This window comes from Ctenocephalides felis, unplaced genomic scaffold (assembly GCF_003426905.1).
Source record: "Ctenocephalides felis isolate EL2017-DRISC unplaced genomic scaffold, ASM342690v1 CF-g0.4_SCAFFOLD_00845, whole genome shotgun sequence".
NCBI lineage: Eukaryota > Metazoa > Arthropoda > Insecta > Siphonaptera > Pulicidae > Ctenocephalides > Ctenocephalides felis.
The window spans coordinates 28172081-28179082 of NW_020536999.1; positions in this window are offsets into that span (position 1 = coordinate 28172081).

Below are 7002 nucleotides of genomic sequence, written 5' to 3' on the forward strand. Positions count from 1 at the left end.
TGCTGAATTATTTAACTAATTAATTGTCTTAGCAAATATAAATACCTGCAAATTATTACACCTCTGTAGTCACAGTTAATTCACTGACTCACAAATTCATTAATAATTATCATATTTAAAGTAAGTGACATACAGATTAATATTGTTTGCTAGTATCTCAAAAGTATCTCTAAACTGAAGTACATATGTTGTTAATTATAGTATCTTCTATTAATAAGTTACCATATTACGAATAGAGCTAGAAATATTTCAGCTAGTCATAAAAGGTATAGTATTTTAAATGAAATCGGAACATTTTTCTGTTGACTTCATGTAAACCTCAAGTTAGAATATAGACTATTGAATTTTCACAGAAATTTAAATTTTCATTAAGAATTAATTAAGTTTAAAAAATAATTTTATAAGTTATTGTTATTTATAACAAATATTTTTATAAATTACTTTGATTAAGTATGTGCTTCTAGCAAAACTATTTCATGTCGTACACGTTGAATTTTCATAAAAAATAGTCACTTTTGTAATGCCTTAAATTGACACAGTTGAGTGCATAAATGTTTTGTTGAACAATTTAGAGAAATATGCCATTGAAAGTTAAAAATTTTCTTATTTTATTGCCATTTCACCTCTAATTTTATTTAAATCGTTATTATTATACTATTAATCTCGTGATTCTATGATGGCCATTTATTATGGTCTTATAAACCATAATAAGTTCTTTTAGAGCGATACATCAAAGAAAGAAAACAAGAATTTTATAAATTAATTTTTAAAAGGAATGGTCCACTGATGATCACATCAAATTGTATGACGAAACGTTTGAAATTAAATATTAATTTATAAATCCTTGTTTTTTTTCTCTGATGTACTGCCTTAAAAGAACTTACTCATTTATCTCAACAACAAAATTAATTTCTAAATCATATATATATATATATATATATATATATATATATATGTATATATATATATTTGTGTGTGTGTATGTTTATGAATGTTGTGTATGTGAAATTGAATGGATTATTTTTAACATATGTAAAACCTGCTATTAGAGCCCATTTCGAATATTATTGTAAAATATATACATGTATATATATATATAAATATATATATATATATATGTGTGTGTGGTATACATATATGTATTAGACATTTATATTAATTTATTTTGTATTAGAATTATTAAATATGTTTTATCAGAAAAGTAGATGATACTTCTATATTATATTTTGTATATGATTTGATTTTTGTAATAAACATAATATGTTACAATGTATATAACTAAGTAAGTAAATGTGATGCTTGGTTTACCAGTGAAATAGGGAATTTACATATATATATATATATATATATATATATATATAATATGAAGAATAAATCATTTATTCAAGATAATATATTTTCTAGGTTTTAAACAATAATAAAATTTCTAATTATTTTCAACTTCAGAAACAATATAGTTCTGGTCTTAGCATAGTACTGTAAATTAAGGCATATGTTTGTGGATATATACTTATAATTTGTAAATAAACATTATAATATATAATTGATCTATATAAGTTTGCATTTCAACTACAAATTCAATTCAATAGTTCAATATACAGATATATAAACTCTATGCACTTATTGACTGATGAAATATGTGTTCAATTTAATAATTAAATTCCCCGAACACGTGCTGATTAGTTTTTGGCAAAGGCATTTCCAGCCTTACAGAGATACGAAGCAAAGAGTGCAGAAAATAGAAATCGAGTTTGTGAGATACAAGTGAGCATTAAAATTTTAGCCAGAAATAAAAATGTATAATTATCATTGAAATGATTTTTTTTTCCAAGAGCAATTGTTTTGTCAACACAATTCCGATGCTAATTTCTCACAAAAACTGCCATTTTTTGTACATATAGCTCTGATCCGTGCGCCCGAAAACGTGAACGAAAAAGTGCGGACAAACACAACACACATCCATTTTTTCTGAGGTATGCCAACATGTTCAGAAACCCTCAAAACGTCGAGAAATTCAAAAATTTTCAATTTCGATTTTTGGACGATTACAATAACTTACTCATGGGAAGTTCAACAAGAACTATTTGTTTAAATTGCTACACAAGAATACCCCGTAAGATTCATATACCTCATAAAAATAAATCGAACAAAACAAACGTGCAAATAATAAATAGTATCACTTGTTAATTCGGCAAATTCTTCTTGTGCTTTTAACTTCAAAAAATTAATTTCTTCCATTTCAATTGAAAATGGATTGCAAATCCATTGTTGTGTATAGATGTCCTTGAGAAAATACCTATGCATGTAAACTCCATATCCTTCAAATGATTAACTATAATTTTTGTTATAAGAATATATTTTGTGAAATATTGTTACTAATTATATACTCGTCAGTAAATGGAAACAGTTCGAGATAAGAATTATTTTAACAAAGGCCTCAAGTTTATTTTTTAACTTAAACATATTAACGCAGACTCCCTGCATTGATAAATTCATATCATTGATTTTATCAAAAATATCTGCCAAATATCATAGCTTGAGAAGCCATAAATTATCGTGAAAGTAATCGGCCTAATAATACTAATTTTAAAATTTTGTTAATAATATATATTATATATAACCAAAATACTTTTAATTTTATTTTATAATTATATATAAAAACGCACAAATTAATAAGACGCAAATACAAATAAAAACATAGTTAATACAAATAATACTTCACAATCAAAACAAATATATGAATCAAACAGAATTAGATGCAAATATGTAATAATTTCGACCGTCTCGCCACGAAGATTGAATTGTGACTGATTGTGAAGTACAAACTTTTCGTATTGAACCCTCTATGGTTCTGAACCCGAAACAATTCAATTAGATAACAATTTTTGAATTTTAGTATCATCTGGTAACAATTCATAGTTTTGTCCCTTTCTGACCCCAATATAAAAGGTGCGTAATAACAACTAAAATCATTCTGGATTTGGAGCTCGCTTGGTGTACACTACAGTGGTAAGTCTTTTAAAAATATTTATATATTATGTAATGATTTCGTGCATTCAGTTTGAAATACATGTGTGTCATGGAATTTGTATTTTGATTGATTTGATTTGATTTGATTTTGTGTTGAAGAATGTAAATAAATTGAAGTATATATTCGTTTATTTTATATTAAACGATTTACATTACATTTTCTAATTCAATATGTTTGTGCTGAAGAGTCGCCTCAGTGTTTATTGTTGTGAAAATATTTAATTTTAGCCTTTGAGTTAACATAAATAATAATTATCTTTGGATTGTAAAGTATACTTTGTCGTGTGGTTAATAATAAATTCAGTAGTACTCTGTCAACATAAAAATTTTAATATAAATCTTATGTTTCATATATTTACAATTGACTACATTTGTTTTGTTTATTTTCTTGTTTCAGATTTCATACAGTGTTTTGCGCAGTGGCGGATTGCTTTGGGGATTTATTGTGCATGAATTTTTTTATTCAATCATATTTACAATTTTTAATTATTTTTTAATTATTTTTTTTAAATTATAATTTTGAGTTATTTGCGTCCACATTTTAATTATTTTTTTTGTTCGTGCGAGGACTTATTCGTAATTTTAATATTGTTTAAGATTTCCGCGTTTAAATGTGTTCTTGTCGCCTACCCCCCACGGCAGGTTCAAGTAATTCGCGTTTCGTTAATAAATTAATTTGATATATTAATTTTTTTCATTCGGTGTATGGATTCTTGCGATGTTTTTCCCAGAAGCAACGCAACCCCATACACTTTAATTTATAATTAGTGTTATATGTACGTATAGTGTACAATGTTTAGTTTTTTGGAATTATTTTATTAGTAGCATGGATGTGAATAACTCGTCTAAAAATCTAAAAACTTTGTTTAATAAATTACTTGTTTTTATTTTGAATGATTTTTCGGCTATAATGCAATGAACATATTTTAATTAAATTTAATTTTTTTGTGATTGCACAATAAATCTCTTAAAGGGAGAGAAATATTGAAAACGTACTGTTTGAAGTTAAAAAAAAGGTATGATGATTCAAAACGCTAAATTATGTAAAAAAATAACAAGATTTACACATTTATTTTAGTGTAAATGGCCATCAACTACAGATACCAGGAGGTTGAATACTACAAAAACGAACAGGAGAAGATGTGTACCGAATGAAACGTGCAGGCTGCTACATAGTATTTATAAGTCTTTGTCTATTTCATTTTTTTAGGTCACTTTTCATTTCAGGGTTGCAGAGTTAATTTCTTTCCGGTGTAAGCACCAGGACTGCCAGGTGACCGCCAGGAGATTGTGGTGGATTGAAAGGGTTGAGGGTACCCTTTTTTGGGGTGCAATGACTGCTATTTGGTACTGTTTAGCATTGCATTTTCCAATATACAGGGTTTACTTTAGCGCCCCAATCTGACTTTTAATAAAAAACGGTAATTATCTGTAGAGTGCGTAACTAACTACACGAATGAAACAGAATCTATACTTATTAACTTATATAATGTTATCTAGTTGTTTTCGTAGGTGCGAAGATATAACTGTATTTTTGTAGTCATGTCTTAAGTCTAAATTCTGATATACTTTTGTTTTGGTTAGTCATAAAGCTTAAAATTATAGATGTGTACGATACGGCGTGATGACAAAGGGAATCGCTTACAATCGGAGAACTCTCATTTTTTCTGGATTGTGTGCCCTTTGCTCATGGAACAACACACGCACCACTTTTTTATGCACTAACTGCCCGGAGGCTTGCGTCCTACTGACTCGATTGACTACTTCAGAGGACTGATAATTAAAAAGTGATTGCGACTTTGTAACGACAACATGCAATGTTTCCAAAGGGTTGCACAACCTTTAGTGCAAACTACATCCGCCGCCCGCCTATATAGTTCCTCTCGTATGTGGTCCAGAGTCGCAAGTGTTTGCGTTCTATAAAGCCAACATACATCGTTTCCAAGGAGTTGCACAACTCTTAGTGCAAACTAAATCCCTACCTGCCTATAAGGTTCCTATCGTATGAGTCGCGATCATTTTTTAGTATCAGTCATCTTAGGTGGTCAATCCAGTACGTAGCACCAAGCCCTCGCTTAGTTAGTGCATTGTGATGGTATGTTGTACCAGGGAAAAAGAATACGATCTAGAAAAATCCGATCGAGTTTTCCGATTTTAAGCTTTCCGCTTCGTAATTACGGCGTTCTATACATTTTTAATAGTTTTTAGCTTTATGATTGCCCAATCGTTAGTACATTCGAATTTAGGCTTCAGGCATCACTAGACATAAGTGCAGTCAAGCTCTCGGATCTGTAAATATAACTCGGTAACAATCAATAAGTTAATAAGTAGATTCTGTTTTAATCGTGTAGTTAGTTAAAATCTCCACTGGTAACTGCAGGTTTTGTTAAGTCGAATTAGGGCGCTAAGGTAAACTCTTCATATTGGGGAGTGAGATGCTAAACATACCAAATAACAATCATTACACTCTAACAAGAGTACCCTTAACCGTTTCACTTTACCTCAATATGGATATGGACAGGTTTCCTCGCATTCATAAGTTAATATCAAGTAATTAGACCTTAGTTAGATATAAGTCTATAATATTTTTATTTTTGTTACCGGGGCCCCGTTTGTATGTTTGTCCCTATCTTTAGGGGCACTTGTGTTTTTTTCTCTCATTTCAGATAACTTGCTTACCAAGCATACAGCTAGGTACTACCAAAAAACCTCTACAGAATAGAAAGACATGTGAGTACCAAGAACTACTTCCACAACCCATAGGAGAAAATTATTGGCATACTGCTAAGTAATATGTATAAATCTTTTTTCTTTATATTTTTAAACCACTTTTTATTTCAGGGTTACGGAATGAATTTCTTTTTCCACCACAAAGCACCAGGACTTCCAAATAACTGCCAGGAGGGTATGCATATGTAGAGGTATTTATCGTATTATTGTTAATTAGATCTTAGTTATAACCATATATTATTTTATTAATATAACCGGGTCCCTGTTTGTAAGTTCGTCCCTCTTAGGGGCATTTATGTTTTTTTTCTCATTTCAGATGTCTTTCCAAGAAGACATTGTATTGTATGTTCAGATATACACGGACCACCAAAAGACCACTGCCGAATTAAAGGATATGTGCAAGTGAGTACCAAGAATTACTTCTACAACTCATACGAATAAATGTAATGAAATTCTATGTTTACTTCTTTTTAGGTCTTACACGAGATTTGCCAGAAAATGATACACTCAAAACCAACGAGCACCACTACACGCCTACTACTGAATTGGAAGATATGACATAATCGAAAGGAAAATTAACTGTAGATAAGACTTTCTATTATTATTGTATAGTTAGTAATATTATTGTATTATAGTAATATTTAGTTAATATCAGATTAGGGGGCGTTTTGACATTAAAATCTTCGATCGTACCTTTTTTGAGGTTGTTCGCGTGCTTTTATTCAGAGCTCAAAAGGGTGGCGTCATGAAAAAACCTTTCTTATATTTTTTGCGCTTTTCTTTACATTAATTAATTGATAATTACAAATCACAAAATGATTTGTCCTTAAACTTCATAGGCTGGGAACCTATGAAGTTTTTTTCCAAGTGTTTACATGGTGGATCTGGGGGGTACATCATGTAAATGCTCTTTTTTTTATAAATTTACAATCACCGCTAAAATTTTAAAGTACACATTTTATATTCATTTTGTTTCTTTACCACGAGAGGTTCCTTCATTTTTAAAAACCGAAATTTTGGGGTACATTAGGTCATTGCGCGGGGATTTTTTTCGCGTTATATTCGGGTCAGTTAGGTATAATTAGTTTGTAAGATAGTTTAAGTGGATTAGGGCTGCACAAATCGATACTTAGTAGTATTTACACTTTATCCATTTCCATCTGAAATGTTAGAAACGTAAATATGAATATAAGTATCTATTTCTGTGGCGATACCACATTAAAAAAAACGCGCCTGGCAACT